Here is a 17,698-nt window from a genome sequence, read left to right on the forward strand (position 1 = left end):
CTGCATTGCTTGAGAGAACACATAGGAAGTGTTGGATCCTTTCAGGATCTTTGAGCATCAAAGGAGACTCTGGGTTCCTCTCCTGCCCACACTGGTCATTTCACCAATATTCCTCTGCTACAGCTGTCTTGGGAATGATGCCTATCTATAGTGCAATCTCCCATGAGAGCCCCATATGAGAGGTAGAGCCAAAGCCTGTTGTACTTCTTTTTGCCCTTAACTTGTTCAATACTTTACTCTCTTCTCAGCCTTTGGCCCAGAGAGGGGACATGAAGACACCCAAGTATACTCACTCATGTCTCCATCTTTAGGCTTTTCTCCCCCATCTACATTACACTGGGGGCCAGAAAGGGTTGTCTTCCTTCCTCTGATTCGTTTCATCCTCTGGCTTTTCTGTATCATCTCTTCTCTTCCCTGGATGTGGCATCTGCCTTTTTTACTTTTTCCTTCCCTGAGGCTATAAAGGAATGATGACCAGGGAATGGTATTTAAGGCAGAGCAATAAATGACATAATGTTTTAAAACTTCTAATACACCATATGAGAACATTGTGAATAAACATTTATTGCTTTTGTCATCCCTGATAAGAATTCCAGTGTTGTTAGTAATACAGGTATAGTTACAATAGTTGTTAGTGAAATAGCATACTTATATCCCTGGATCACATGGAAGAGAAGCTCCAGACATTGCTATCCACTCTTAACACTAGTGTTGGCTGATAAGAACTCAAGAAACAGTAGGTATTCCAGCTCTAAGAAAAGAAAAATATGATTCTTGTGAAGCAGTGAGAAGGAAGAAATGGGGGCCAGTGTAGGAAGAGACTATGTGAGAGACTTGGGAGGCAGGGAGCCAGGGGAGTTTAGATGCCTAGGATGTTGAAGTTGGAGAAGACACTAAAGATACACTAGTGCCCTAATTTTACAGATGTTTAAACAATTCCCAGCAGTATAAGTTGATGTGTATGGATTACACAGCTAGTGAGAGATGGGCCTGGCACTTTATGTTTGATCCTTGGTGAGTCTACTTTCCAATCCAGAACTGATTCTTAGCACACTGTCTTTAATCAGAGCTTCGACCCAAGGTCCACATTTTAATAGGACTTCATTCATTGTATTGTATTAATTAATTTAACTCATTGTGTTAGATGAGGTAGCACTGACTACTAGAGCAGATAAAATCTGAAACAATACAGGTTTTAGATGGGTTCCTTCTGTCTTGTGTCTATCCCATACTGTAGGGCAGGGGTTTCCAATTCTCAGTGCACAGCACCCCATTATCCTCATAACTTTCTTCTTTTTGAGATTTTATTTATTTACTCATGAGAGACACACAGAGAGAAAGAGGCAGAGACACAGGCAGAGGGAGAAGCAGGCTCCATGCCGGGAGCCTGATGTGGTTACTCCATCCTGGGTCTCCAGGATCACACCCTGGGCTGAAGGCGGAGCTAAACCGCTGAGCCACCTGGGCTGCCCAAATAGGAAGTTTTTTGTTTTTGTTTTTGTTTAGATTTTATTTTTTCATGGGAGACAGAGAGAGAGAAAGAAAGCGAGGCAGAAGGTAAAAGGAAAAAAAAAAAGAGAGAGGCAGAGACATAGGCAAAGAAAGAAGCAGGCTCCCTGCAAGGACCCCAATGTGGGACTCGATCCAGGGACTCCAGGATCAGGCCCTGGGCGAAAAACAGACACTCAACCATGCGGTGTCCCTCCTCATAACTTTTTCAATGCTCCTACGCCAAAGAAACACCTAACAGTTCTGTTGATTAAGTGGTTAGCCCCAACAACTTACTAAATATTTATGTCCTAACAACCATGCAACTGTTTGAAAAAGCCCATACACATAAGTTGAAAGAAGTTGTTTTTATTCTTAAGTACCACAGTTATGTACCAATTGGATATGTGTGCTCATTGAGTATTGCACAACTTAATCAGATTGGAAACTACCCACTCTCATTTCCTGGTATGTGTTGATTTTTATGCAGCACTGCCTTTTATGATGGCAACCACAGAGATAAGAAATTCTGGAAAGAAATGTAGTGTGGATCTAATGTTCAGACTGTAGACTACCTCAAGTTAGCAGTTTGTGCAACATTTAATAGGTGTAGCTGTGTTTCCCTTGAAAATTTATAATATACCAGGAAAACTCTGTGAATTTGTTATGGGTCCCTGAGGTGTCCAATATACTGTTTGGAAACTTCAGCTCATGCGTGCTGGGATCACTATCTTCCAGTTGAAGAATGAAAAACAAGAATGGGGATCACCTATGGGAGGTTGATTTTGTCCATGAATAGAAGTTGCACACATCTCTTTTGCTTCTCTTCTGCTAATTAGAACTCAGTCACTCAGCCATCCCAAACTGCAAACTGGGAAATGTGATCCTTGTCCAAGAGAAAAAGAGGGGAAGCTTTTGGTGAACAAAGAGTAGTCTCTGCTATACTCTTAACCTTTAGCACTGAATCTTTTTGAACATAATTATGTCAAATGGTTAGAATAAAATAGAAAAAGCTTTGCAAACAACAGGTTAAAATTCCAAGGATATCTAAGATTTAAATATTTGCTATCTGCAGCTACTAAAGAAAGCATTGATTTTGACCAAGATTTCTCAATGTTGCTGCTATTGGCCTTTTGGGACCAATGATTATTTTGTTGCAGGTGCTGCCATATGCCTTTTATAATGTTTAGCTATATCCTGGTCTCTACCTAGTAGATGCCAGTAGCATAACCAAAAGTGTCTGCAGACATTTCCAAATGTTTCCTGAGAAGGAGCACAGTTACCTAGGTTAAAAGCAGGCTTTATATAATTCTAATATAATTATACATAATTATATTAGAAGGGAGTAAAAGAAGTTAGAGTCACTGCCCAATTAAAGAAACCTCAAGGAATGTTTATATATATGCAATTTAAGTTTTTCATAGTACATCTTATTGAATCCATTTTAATTGTGATCTAAACTCTTTAAAGATAGCCTTTCAATTGTATATTAATGAACCTCCACTTTGGAATCAAGTACCTTCAGGAAGTGTTGGCTGGTGCTGACTCACAGTTAAGTCCCTTCTAGGCATCTGCCCATACCGCCAAGGGAACTGAAGCTGCCTTGCCTAGTTATATCCCTTCCCCAGGAGACAGTCCTCAACCAGTAACTGGTAGATGTGGAAGGGAGGTGAGTGCACAAGTCTGCCCCTCTCCCCCTCATTTGGGGCCACCCTGAGATGTCAACTTCTCCCTCTCCATAGACTCATTCTTCTCTTCACGACTTTATAGCTTAGCTCCTTATAGCAATCCCTAAGAAACTCCCTGCATAAAAATCAAAGTCTGTTTCCAGAGAAATTGACCTACAACATATACCTTCAATTTTTTATTTTAACTTAAAACAAATAGTATCATTTCCTCAGTCTTTTGATATTGGAAAAATGTCTTTCCTTTGATTACAGTTCTGCTAAGCAGAATTCTACCATTTTTACGCATTAACCATATCCTAATGCATCACCTGGGAGTTCAAGTTTCAGCCTTTTAAAATGTAGTAAGAACCTAAATAAAAATGCAAGGCTGAGCGCAGGATGTTTTTAGATTTTAAAACCTATTTTATAGTTCTGTTGCCATACCTAATTCAAAAGCAATTTTTGTTGAGACTCACTTTTACCAATTATCTCTAGATTGTGCTACTTAGTGTAGAAAAAATTATTTTTTACACACTCACAGTATCTTTTTATATACTATTTAATTATATTCTATAATTACAAACTATATATAAAACTTGCAAGGGGCTCCTGGGTGGCTCAGTTGGTTGGGCATTAGACTCTTTGGTTTCAGTTCAGGTCATGATCTCAGGGTTGTGGATTGAGCCCTGCACTGGGCTCCGTGCTGGGAATGGTGTCCTTTTGAGATTCTCTCCTCCCTCTGCTCCACCCCCTGCTTGCTGCATGCACTCTCTCTCTCTCTTCAAAAAAAAAATAATAATAACTTGAATAATTAGGCTTGAAAACATGCACAACTGAGGGTAAACTCACCTAGTGAATTCAAGTCACCAGGTATGTAATCATCAAATGGCACTTGGTCAGCCACTAGATAGGTCATTGCATCACTGTTTGACAACACAAAAGACTAATCCACTGAGTTTGGTAAGTAGAAGTCTCAGAGCTTCTAGACTTACCCAGTTGAAAGATTCAAGGGAATCCAGAATTTGATCCTTGTCTCACTAATGATGAATTGGCAAAACAAACTTATACTGCTTCAGGAGATCTGGTGTTTTGCAGGTCTTTCATTTACAGGTAAGAAGAACATTGTGACTTAGAGAAATTGTTCTGGCAGTAGCCAGTATTAGAAATCTGGTTTCTGACCCTTAGGTCAATATTCTTTCTGCCACACTACACCACAGATCTAGACTAGAAAGATAAATTAGGAATTTTAATTTATTCACAAATCTTAGACTTTTGGCTACTTGGAAGTAGCACTAAAATATTTATGCCTGATGCTTATTGGGGCATATGGAAGATAATGTGTTTTGGCATTGTTTCATATTCAGAACTGTGAACCACCTTCTCTTACACTCTAAACAAGCTAAAATTAACTAACTCTGAAGTAATTAAGATTTAGATAAAATAGTCCACATATATAATTACAAAAGTAGCTCTTATCATTAAACAGCAAGTTTTTTGGGTTGGGCCACATTATCATGGTATAATGAATGCTTATTCTGTGTACCTTCTCAAGAGATGACAAAGGAAAAATAATCATACTGTTCTCTTCAGTTTTTTTGAAAAGAAATTATAGAAAACATTTTCATCTATCACTTACTGGAATTGACATGGGATTTCTAAAATGATTTTTTTTCCAGCCTACATATTAACTATAAAATTCAATCTGAAGCAACTGCTCCTTTTTAAAAATATCAAGTCAGTAGCTCCCTTGGTTTAAAAATACCCTGCTTATTTTTTTATTTATTATACAGAATGTTGCTTTTCAAATTATTTTTTTGCACAAGATTGAAATATATTTTCCTTGTTCTCATTCCTATGAATTGTGAGTCTATACATACATATGTTCAATTACATATATCTGCATATTTTATGTATATGTATGTATTATATACATACACAGACAAATACTAAAGCTTAGGCACAATAAAGTTCCATTTTATAAAAGTGAATTTGTATCTTTTGAGAATAAATTGGAGAGACATTAATAATTCAGGATAACCCAACTGGAGAAATGTTCTGATTAATGATAAACATACTTATCAATCACAGTGCTTATTACTATGGATCATATTTTCTGGACATTTAGAAAGTTTTTCAATTTGGGGCTATTACAAATAGCTCTGCTATAATATACCTGAACATATGTACACATTTCTCTTGGTTTTATATCTATGGGTAGAATTTCTGGGTCATAAGACATACCCATATTCATTTTTAGTAGTTACTGGCAAACAGTTTTCCATAGGGGTTGTACAATTTAGACTCCCATCAGCAATGTACACTGCTGTGTATCCTCACTCATATGTAGCCTTTTTTTATGTTGGCTATTTTGCTGCATGTAAGATGATCTTTCATTGTTTTAATTTGTAATTCTATGATGACTAATAAATGAATGTTTCTACATATGCTTATTAGCCATTTGTATATTACCTTTTGTAAAGTGCCTCTTCAAATATTTCATCTATTCTTTGAACTGTTTTTCTTCGTCATATTGATTTGTAGGAGTTCTTTATATATTAATAATATGAGCCCTTTTTAGATATATTTGTTGCAAATATTTTCTTCCATTCTGCAGGTATGTAGTCCTTTCTGTAACAATCCCAGAGCTATTGGATTGTTCCATGATCAATCAATTCTGAAAGAAAGAAAGAAGAAAGAAAGAAAGAAAGAAAGAAAGAAAGAAAGAAAGAAAGAAAGGAAGAAAAGAAGAAAGAAAGAAAGAAAGAAAGAGAAAGAAAGAAAGAAAGAAAGAAAGAAAGAAAGAAAGAAAGAAAGAAAGAAAGAAAGAAAGAAAAAGAAAAGAACACTGGCTTTGAGTTGAAACACCGGAGGCCTTGAGTTGAAGGCTTGAACGACTACTGTGTGATTTGGGACAAGTCTCTTACAATCAAGAGTCTCTTTTTGAGGTGCTTGGGTGGTGCAGTTGGTTAAGCATCTGATTCTTGGCTTCAGCTCAGGTGGTGATCTTAGGGTGGTAAGATGGAGCCTGGTGTATTGTATTGTATTGTATTATAAATAAGCCATTTTAAGTGACAGAGCCTAGGAGGGTGCCTGACATGTATTAGATGTTTAGTAAATTTAATTGGATGAAAGGCAATAAAATATCTTTACTTAACCTCATCTTGAGTATCTGATTCTGGCTATGGACTTCTAAAACTCCTCAGCTGAAATCTCAGTATAACCTTATATATTATTACGTCTTCCTCATCTCTTCTTGTAAACTCCATGAAGTAAAAAAAAAAAAAACAACTGAAACAACTACCTTCTACTCTTGCTTCCTTAGATGAGGGCTCAGAATGTATATTTTCTGCAGAGGTGAAATGATTTAGATTTTATAGGATAATAAATATGTTAGAAATATGGAGATTGATAAAAATATCAAAGATACATATTTTTAAGAGAAACAATTTAAGTGAGTTCAGTCGGGACCAGCTAGGTATCTCCCAAATCTTTAAGTTCTGATGGGTAATTTATAGGTAAAACATACAACTATATACAATTAACTGTTGTTGTTCTGTTAGGATGTTAATTATATTTATTTCACTTATAAGAACAGTGAAATTATAACCTGTCTGGTATGACAATAACTGGTCCAGGAACAACCAGGTGGCAGTGCAGATCGGCTCTCCTGAGTAACAGGGCATCATGATCTCAGCCAAATATCCAAGGAACTTGAGGAACAACTGGGAAAAATAGCATTTCTGGATTTGAGAGTTTTAAAATCAGATTATCAAATAGAAGGTCATTATTATGCTATTTTAAAATTCAACATTTAGCATACCTATGGTAGCCACTGGTGTTACTTACTTTTGCCAGAGGTGCCCAGTGGTCAATATCTTGAAATTGTAGGCAAAGGACCTTCACTTTAGTGGATGCAAAGCAGAAAAAGAAGAATTGAGCAAAATCCACATTCTTCTTCTTATCAGAGGAGCTAAATTAATTACTCTCTGTATTTTAGAAAGATGAATTTGATCAGGTGAGAAGAGAGATAAAATTCTGTCCTTTGCCTTCCAATAAATACTTACTACAACTGAATGCTTCAGGGGATCATTGGAGTTGGTATTCTCTCAGGCTATAAAATAGTTTTAAAAAACCCTTCACTTCCATTCTATTTATATATCTTTGTTTCCTTCCCCTCAGGAATTCATCTAGAAAAAGTGGGAAAGTGCTAGAATGCTTGCTTTTTAAATCTGTTGCTGTGTAACTAAACTAGTTCCAAGTGGCTTGCTGACTTCCAAGGTTTAATGGGTTAGTGGGTTCAAAAAAATTTAGGGGAGAATTGTGTAAAACCTGAATTAGAAACATATCCTGGTTTTTAATGATGCTATCCTTTGAGAAATTTTCACTAAATTAGCTCTATATTTTCAGTTTTCAGAAGTGCCACAAGTACCTGATAATATCCAGGGAACAGGCATATTGTTTACAATCAGTTATTTATGATGATTTGTTAGCCAGCTCTGGAAAGCTGACAGCATAATCCCTCCTCCATCCCCCATCAGATCTGCTCTAGGTTTGCTGAATTTCACTCATGTGCAAGTCTGTTTTATATTTATATTTAATAAGATCCTGAATTCTCAATTTTGGATAGCACCTACTGGTTTAAAAACTAAAAATACTATAGCTTTTAGACACTCAAATATTTAAAATTTAAATTTAGACACTTTAAATTTAAATCAACTGAGCAAATGAAATTGGACAGAATCAAGGGTTTTGGGCATAAGATGTGCTAAATAACCAGCTATGCTATAAGGATTTTGATAACTATAATATCTGTTTTTAAATATTCCTTGAAGACATTGCTCTGAAGGGCAAACACCCAGAGAAATTGCTCTAACTAGGTTTGGAGTCCTAAGAGATGCAAAAAAACATTGAAAGTAAGGACATAGGATTCTTTCAGGTCTCCCAGGGTCATGGGGTCTGCAGAAGCCCTGGCCTGGAAATTGGGAGGAAGAAGTAAGAATGCATTTTGTGAATTTTAGTCTCAGGCATGGAAGCTGAGGACTGAAATACAATGGGGATCTTATTCATCTTAGCAAATCAATTGATGGACCATGAATTAGTTAAGATTCCCTAAGGTTTGTAATTTCTCCTGGTTATGTTTGTCATCTATATATTTACTATAATGATCAGCAGTAAAATCATTGAAATGTAAGGTCTGAACGTGTTAGTATTGGGAACAGTGATGAAAGCAGTTATTTACTTTTTATTCAGAGCCACTCCTGTGGATAGAATGAGTGGTATGATGGTCACCAAAAGGAATGAGATAGAAGGAATTGGACCTGAGCAGTGGCCTGGACCTTCTTTATTGAAGTGCCCCTTTGCTTTGTCCCAATTTCTGTAGATTTCACTTAAAGATATTTTTAGAACATTGTGTTGGAATTTCTAATCATCTGAAATATTTAAAAATGTCCAGACATTTCAAAAACACCATTATTATCATGTTAATGGTGGTACCTGCAAGTGTTAAAACTAACTTTTAAATATGGGTTATTTTATAAACAAAAGAAGATAACCGTGATGTCGTCCCTCAAAAAATAACAAATAGAATGTCGAATCCTGTGACTGTAGGTAGATTCCACTTCTAATTGTAGCTTTTACTTCCTACTTTTATGAAGTTCACATTTTTTATTATGCAAATTTTAAAAAAAGATTTTATTTATTTATTCATGAGAGACACAGAGAGAGAGACACAGAGAGGCAGAGACACAGGCAGAGGGAGAAGCAGGCTCCATGCAGGGAGCCTGACGTGGGACTTGATCCCAGGTCTCCAGGATCAGGCCCTGGGCTGAAGACAGCGCTAAACTGCTGGGCCACCAAGGATACCCTATTATGCAAATTTTAAAATCATAAGGCAGTTCTGCCCCCCACATTTTCCATGGTTTCACTTTCTACAGTTTCAGTTACCTGTGGTCAACCATAGTCCAGAAGCAGCAGATCCTCCTTCTGATGTATTGTCAGGTCAGTAGTAGACTAGTGCTATGTCACAGAGCCTGTCATTACCCTATTTCATCTCATCAAGTAGTCTTTTACTGTCTCACATCATCATCATCATCATCATCATCATCACAAGAAGGGTGAGCATAGTACAATAGATCCTTTGGGAGAAAGACCACACTCACCTAACTTTTATTATAGCATAATTGTTCTATTTCATTGTTTGTGGTTATTAGTCTCTTACTATTCTAAGTTCTAAATGAAACTTTATTATATGTATGTATTTAGGGGAATTCCTTTGGGAATTTAGTATTGGTGCTAAAAAAACAAAGTATTGAGATATGTTCTGCTTTGGGAATAATGTGTCAGAGAAAGTCTATCTGACTAGGAGATGTTTGAATGGAGTTCTGAAAGAAAAGAGGAAGCAAACAATTCCTGATATCAGTAGTAGGACAGTACATAGAAAACAGCAGAGATAAGATGATCCAAAATAATCAAAGAAGTATTCATGTTTGTCATTCTCTGTTTTAAAAAATCAAACACTAAACAGATGAAACAAAGCAAAACAAAAATTGATACTCCTAAAACTATTTTTCTGAACATAATATGAAAATTTATTTCTTGAACATAAAGGATCCTAGTATGTGCAAATACTCATTACAGGTCATATTTCTTACTGTGCTGCAACTACTATTTTGTTATGAAAACAAGGACATTAGAGAAATTTATGAAAATAAGTCCAACTATGCCTATAGACAATAGTATAAGTAGGTCAAATATATTTTTTTCTATCACTTCCTCTCTTGCCCTTTTTTCTCTTCAAGTACACAGTCTGCTTGATACTTTCTCCTAAATTTAATCCAGCAAATATTTATTGAATTTCTTTATGAGCATATATGTTATCAGCAGACTGTATTGCAAAGTGTCGCTCTTAGGATGTCATCGGTGGTGGGATAGTGGGGGCCAGGGAGTAGAACTCATAATATAAGAACTACACAAAACCCTTGAGTGAGAATGTCAGAGATAGAACTTAGATTTTCCAAGCAGAGGCAGAGAGAAGGACATTTCAGGTGGAGGGGCGAGCACAACCAAAGTTGTAAGGTGTTTGCAGAGTCTAGAGAGGCAAAGCAGAGGAGATTTGAATGGAATGGGAAGAGAAGGGAGAAGACACTGAAGGAGCACCTAAGCATGATGTACCAAATCAAGCATTTTAGATACTATTTTACTTAATCTTCACCTGAGTAAATAATAAGTGAAGGGGTTTTGGAGACCTGCCAATACATACGGGTCTCTGGAAAGGGTCCGAACTCAAACTCAATCTGTAAATTAACTCCAGAGGGGTATCAGCTCCAGATTTTCATCTCTAATTGTGGTATGGAAGGCTTGGGCTACAGTTAAAGGAAGTTCTGCATCAGGGGAAGTATTTTTAGGAGTGGAATGTTGAAAGCTGGTTTTATTATGCAGCACATGTCACTTTCAGTCACAACCTACACAGCACAACCCTGCTATTGAATTTTTAGAGCAATTCATTCTAGCAGTCTCTGAGATTTGCTCTACAATAAAAGGCAGGATAGGGTGCCATCCTTGCCCTGAATTGGCAAGAAGAGCAGAGTGATGTTAGGGTAGCAAACCTTTATATTGCTTTTTTAACTGGGCTGTTTCCTCATCTGTCATGTGGGAGACACCACTCATCCTGTCTACCTCAAAGTATGTTATTAACATTAAAGACAACGAAGCTTTGTTTTTATTCTGGACAATTCATCTAAGACATTACTTTTAATTTTAACACAATTTAAAATTTTCAATCACTTTTCAGAGGATTGTGAATGGGAGGGAGGGGTTGATTTTTAAAAAAATATTTTTAAAAAATATTTTTTACTGGAATAATAACAGTAGAAATAAAACACCCAACTTTGGGATCCTGCCTTGGCCATTTACTAACCAACGTGTCTTGGGTGACTCTTGATCTTTTGAACCTCAGGGAACTGCAATTCATTCACCATCTACCTGATGGGGCTGTTGTAAGGATTTTATGGGTTTTTTTTTGTTTTGTTTTTTTAGAGAGAGAGAGAGTGAGTGTACACACATGAGGGTAGGGGTTGGGAGGGGCTGAGGGAGAGGGAAAGAATCTTAAGCAGAAGCCATACCCAGCACAGAGTCCATTTGGGGGCTTGATCTCATGACCCTGCGATGATGACCTGAGCCAAAACCAAGAGTCAAATGCTCATTCAACCATTTGGGCTACCCAGGCACCCCAGTATTTTATGTTTAAATAAAGAAGAAAGTGCCTTTGTAAATTGTAAAGTACTCTGCTGATATTTAGTACAGTTTGTAGAGCCATTTTTGTGTAATTATAAGCCGGTACTACCTGTCTGTATTTACAAGATATTTTTGTCATCTCATCTGACTCATTTAATACGAACAAGTAGTCTATAAGGCAGCATATAGGCTGACGTATAAATCACACTCTGCCCTCCTCCGAAAAATCTGGTGTCTGTCATGTGTTTAGCCTTCCGAACAGTAAGAAGCAGTATGTAATCCTTCATCTGTTTATTTGTACAATATTTTCACTTACTAAATTCTTGATATTTTGTATCATATACGTGTATTAAAAGATGGAAGTGTAAGAGAAGCAGTTGAAGTTTTATCAATAATTGAGTATTGAATTCTTATTAAGCTATGAAAAAATATATTCTTACTCTGTTTCAAGAGATCCGGGTTCCAGGGTAAAATATGGCTTCTATTTCCCATGTATGTAAATTTTTAATATGTGTATAGCACCTTAGAGCTTTGAGGTTTCTTTAGGTAATGACAACTGCCCTCATTAACCACAATTCTATCTTCAGTCAATGAAAAAGAAAATGAGAGGATTGCTAATGAGGGCTATGAATGGACCCTAAGAAAAACTTTAGTCTTAGTAGACTGTATTTCCTATGATCCACTTCTTTGAAGTTAAAGTTGATTCTCAAAAGAGACTTTTTTGGAGAAAGGACATTATTTTATTTTCTAGGGCGTTGTGTCAGGTAGGTAAGCTGGTAGGCAGACTTTATTCTTTATTTATCTACAACATTTATATAAGGAGTTTCATGGAATAAATGCCACTTAGGAAAAGCTTTTCATTCTAATAGGCAGAAATGACTCGCCATCCAGAATTTGAAGTTATGTTATTTAATAGAGTCCAAAGTACAACAAAATAGTTATTTTATCAACTAATTGCATACTGCTGAATTTGATTTAAGCCTGTTCTACTGCTCTCATAACATTTCACAAATCACTGTCTGCACTTCAATAGCTTCCATGCAATGTGCTGGTGAAATCTATTTCTGTCTATAAAGACCTTCCCGTCTTGGGAGTGACATTAATGATTATCTCTCCCTTTCACACAGGCGCCCACCAGCTGAATCGCCTAGGTGACTTCCTGCCCACTTGGATGATTACAGTTTTGCAACTGAAACTTACTTAGGCACCAGGTTCAGATTCCTCACTCCCTTCTGGCAGCTCCCTGCTTTGGTCTCCTGCACCCTAAGGACAAAACTGAGGGCAGCACCATCACCCCTACTTACCTCTCTCCAAGGATTAGAATTTCTCATGGAATGAATATGGTGAAGACAGCAGGGCATTGCTTCATTTTAGGTGAACATTAATATGAAACAATAGATCTCCCTCAAAGTGAGCTGCTGCTGCTTGAATTCTAAGCTACTTCATTAAGACTGAAACTGAAAAAAAATAAAAAAAGGAAATTAAACCTAGAAAAGGGGCTGAAGGAAGAAAGCAGCAAATTTTTTAAAGGCTTGTCAAATCTATAACCTTAGAGGAATTAAGGAGAATACTTATTTGTCTGTAAAAGATGCTGATTTTCCATTGTTCCATATAATGATGTCTTTTTAAATACTGAATTTATGTTAGAAATATGTTTTCTATTTCACCAAGAACCTATTTCTATTTCTATTGTAATAGAAAATGCATTATTCACATTTGGGTGGTTTATATTTTTAGCAGGTTATTTTGTTGCCCCAATTTTTCACACTGTGTGCATACCTTTTGCAATGTGACTTTGTCACATTGGGCTCCTCCCATTAAGAAATGGCATCCATTTTTCATATGGGTTGGCCTTGTGATATGCTTTGGCCACTAGAATTTGGTGAAAGTGACTGTGGATCAATCCAAGTCTAAGCCTTGAGCATCTCTTTTTATGTTGGAACACTGCCACAGCTGTGAGAATAGCCTGCTGGAGGATGAGTTACCATGTGGAAGAGCTTAATTGTTGTAGGTAAGACCATTTGATGCAATCTTATAGCCAGTTGAACCCCAAAAACTGACCCATGGCTTGTCACAGATGCCTAGGTGAGCCAGTTGACACAATGAGTCATTACAATAAGAATTTATTATTTTGGGGGCACCTGGATTGCTCAGTGGTTGAGCGTCTGCCTTCGGCTCAGGTTGTGATCCGACGTCCTGGGACTGAGTCTAACATCGGGCTCCCTGCAGGGAGCCTGCTTCTCCTTCTGCCTATGTCTCTGCCTCTATGTGTCTCTCATAAATAAATAAATAAAAATATTTTTTTAAAGATTTATTTATTCATGATAGACATAGAGAGAGAGGCAGAGACCCAGGAGAAGGAGAAGCAGGAGCCCAACATGGGACTCGATCCTGAGCCAAAGGCAGGTGCCAAACTGCTGAGCCACCCAGGGATTCCCCGAATAAAATATTTTTTTAAAAAGAATTTATTGTTTTAAGATTCTGACTTCTGGGTGATTTGTTATGCAATAACAGTTAATTGATACAGAAACCAAGAATATGCCATATTATTTATTTTTGTTTCCATATACCCATTAATAAGATAATATTTGTAGAGCTTTAAGCTAATGAAACAACAGGATAAAATGAATTAAGAGTCATTGGTACACTTGAAACCAAATCACCTGAGTGAAAGAAGTAAAGCTAGAGATGTAATCTGAGGCTGGATCCTTCAAAACCTTATGACTCATGATGAGGTGGTTGGATTGTTGTTTTCTTCTTGAGGGCTATTGTGATCCTATGGCTTTTTTTTTTGGAAATATTTTTTATTTTGAAGATATTATAAGAAGTCTCATGAATAATGTAGAGACCCCTAAACCATTCACTCATCTTCCTCCAATAGTGACATCTCATATAACTAACATAATGTGGAAATGAGGAAACTGACATTGATAGGATGGTGTTACATAGACAACATTCTTTATTCTGTTTTCACCAGTTTTTACATGCACTCATGGTGTGTGTGTGTGTGTAGTTCTATATAGTTTGATCTCCTGTGTAGATTATTATAACCACTGCCACAAACAAAATCCTGAACTGTTCCATTACCACAAAGAAAATCTCTTATCCCCTTTATAGTTGCATCCACATACCCCCTCCATCTCTGTCCTCATGTAGCCACAAATCTTTTCTCATTGTCTTCGGTTTTATAATTTTGAGGATCACATAGGAATAAAATCATATAACATGTAACTTTTTTAGAATTGCTTCAAAATGTTTTAAGTAATGGAGCAATATGAATGATTTCCATTTTAGTGAGAGCATTCTGACTATTCTCAGAAGGCTGTTTAAGAGAAACAGGAGATTTGGGGATGGGGCAGGTAAAATTACATTGCAGTGATTTGTTCACAGTATGCCTGGCACTATTCTAAGCTCTTTATATGTATTAACTCATTTAATGTTCACGACAACTCTATGAGGTAGAGTATTATTATTATTACTTCCTTTTTCCAGATGAGGAAATTGGGGTATTGTGAGGATATGTGATTGTCTGTGGCCTCATAGCTAGTAAAAGATGGAGTGTTAGATGCTATTGCCCTGAATATTATACTGTTTCTACTGAATACATGTACCATCACTACTAGTATATATATATATATGTATGTGTATATATACACACATATATATATGCTTTCACTCTATTTTTTATTTTTATTTGTACTGTATTTAAATTTTTAAATTTGAATATAGTTGACATACAATGTTACATCAGTTTCAAATGTACAACATAGTACTTCAACATCTTTGCACATTCTGTGGTTTACTGTAATTTTTATTATGCCTGTATTTGTAATGTTTCTACTTGCCAAACTATCCAAAGGGATTATGCTTAACCTCTCAAGCAACTCTCTCATAGAAGGGGGTCTGGTCCTGTCCTATTAAATATTTAACTTCCTATTAGAGGGGATTCCTGATGTTCAAGTCTCTAACAACCTGTCTTGGGATACTGATACTTTTGCAAATGACTCTTAGTACATATAGTCAGGTCAGAAGTTTTCCATCAGGGCCAGGACTAGAATGAGGCACTCAGTAAACAAAATGTGAGGAAGCCCTCACTCTCAGGTCCTAACTCTACAGGTACATAATAGTCAGTGCTTCTTAAAATTTTGAGTCTCAGCTGTGTTTCTTAGTCTTTCTTTCCTGGAGATTAAGCATCTTCTCCATGTGCTTCTCCCCAGGTCTATTGAGATGTAATTGACAAAATTGTACTAAACTTAAAATGTACAACAGTGTGATTTGTTTTTTTTCTCATAGCCAAAAGTTTGTACACTTTAATCAGCCTCCCCATATCTCCCTCACCCTCATGTACCTTTATAGCATCTGAACTTACAATATAACATTTTTGCCTTTCTGGTCTTTGTTCTTAGCTGCTTGAGAAGCGGGACAAAATCTGTCATCTTCATAATATCTCTAGCACTTAAGCACATAGTAGGTGTTTACCTAAATTTTCCAAATGAATTATGAGAAGTTCATTCAGAAACATACTCTAGGGAATTGGTTACATTAAGAGAGTAGGACATTTTTTTCTCTACCATGGGCACCCAAACTCCAGAGAGAAAGACATAAATAGTCACATAGTGGTGAGCTAAGTTCTGTGATAAAAACATGAATAGATGTCTCTGAGGGCACAGAGGAAAGACTAAGAAGAACAACCACGTGGGAGGTAGAGGTTATGGATCCAAAGCTGGAGTCTATCCTACATATCCCATCAACTTTTTCCTGGCATTCAAGTCTGTAGCACAGCCACACTGATTCTCTGATGGAACAAATAGGGGATGGAAAAGTCATTTCTAAACATGAATTATCTAATGAAGCAGTTGGGGAAGAGGGAGAGGGAGGAGGAGTTGTTTGTTTTCTACCATTAAATCAAATTGGGTATACTGTCAGGATACCCAAGTGGAGTATTCTCTGGATAGCTTGAAATCCTGGGTATGAGGTTCAAGAGAAAAACAATCAGGAATAAAGCTGTAAATTTGGAAGTCATAGCATAAAAGCAATATTTGAAAGTAGGGAAAAGTGATATTGCCTTTGTAAAGAGAGTAAGAGCAGAAATAAGCAGGAGGGAAGGGACAGAAATGTGTAGTGTCTATTTATAAACACTATGCTCTCAAAGTAATATCTAGCCTTTCTGTGTAGGACCAGTTTTCTATAGAAATGCCAAAGACCCCTTTGGTCAGAGTTGTCACATGGAATGATAGGTGACACCTTATTCAATGGGAACACATATGGGGCTGTAACATAAAAACAATGGGGGATAAGCCTGCAGCATATTGCTGGGTTTTGTTTTTTTTTGTTTTTGTTTTTTTAATGAAGAAAAAGTGTTCTTTGGCTTCTCAGAAGCTAGATTTGTAACCAAACAACTATACTTGGGAGACATTGGTTTTATTCCTGGAAATATTTGTAAAATTTCATATAAACAGGACTGGCATTTCTTGCATTTTAATTGTCTTTCTCTCAAACCCCTGTGATAGCAAAATGTTTTTTTATGAGTTTTTTTTTTTCCCAGAGTACTAAATCTTGATATAATCAATACTATATATGTTAACTATCTTCAGGCTGTCTGTGTAAGTTTGAATTATTAGATTCCTCTGAGGTCTAGACTATTTTTCTTTCAGCTATCACTTACCATTTATCTATCCATCTATAGTATATAGATGTTTTACAGGAATATTTCTTGGTACATAAATAAATTATGTGGCTGGTGGCAAAGATTGGTTGTTATAGTAAGGCTCCAGTGTATTATATTTAATAACCCAAACTGTGATTAAAAAAGAGAGCGCAGGAAGAGAAAGGTTGTGTTCTTATGAGTCCACACTGGTATCATCCTCACAGTGCCAGAAAAGACTCCATAATGGGACTGTGTTACCTGTGACACTTTTACCATGGGCACAGCATCTTGGGAAAGTAAAGGTGCTCTACAGATAGAAAGTGCTGTTAATTAAACACCTCAATGCAGTAGTTTCCAAAAGTTATTGACATCTAGATTCATCACATTATATTTTCCTTTATACAAATGATTACTGAGCATTTGTTGAAAAAAAAAGTTAGATTCATTCTCCCCGCCTCCCCCTTTCTCCTTCTCCCTTTCCTACTTCCTCCTCTTGAGCTTTACTACTTTGCTCCACAAAGTACTGCAAACAGGTGAGATGAGAACACACATTTTAAAAAGGTAATGAAATTAAAAACTAAGATGGGAAAAAATTTACATAAAAGTAAAAATTCAATACCACAGAAAGGAAAAGTACACATTCACAGGCTACAAGGGTCAGCCT

At 36.6% G+C, this 17,698-nt stretch overlaps 1 long non-coding RNA gene across 1 annotated transcript in view; it reads left to right on the top strand.

Moving 5' to 3' along the window:
• LOC140608011 (uncharacterized) overlaps positions 1-15,326 on the top strand; it is a 261,913-nt gene extending 246,587 nt beyond the window's left edge. The window contains exon 5 of the long non-coding RNA XR_012009951.1: positions 12,515-15,326. This is a non-coding gene — a long non-coding RNA (uncharacterized lncRNA). The remainder of the gene's footprint in view (positions 1-12,514) is intronic.
• Positions 15,327-17,698: the final 2,372 nt, after the last annotated feature.

Source organism: Canis lupus, chromosome 17, assembly GCF_048164855.1.
Source record: "Canis lupus baileyi chromosome 17, mCanLup2.hap1, whole genome shotgun sequence".
Taxonomy (NCBI): domain Eukaryota; kingdom Metazoa; phylum Chordata; class Mammalia; order Carnivora; family Canidae; genus Canis; species Canis lupus.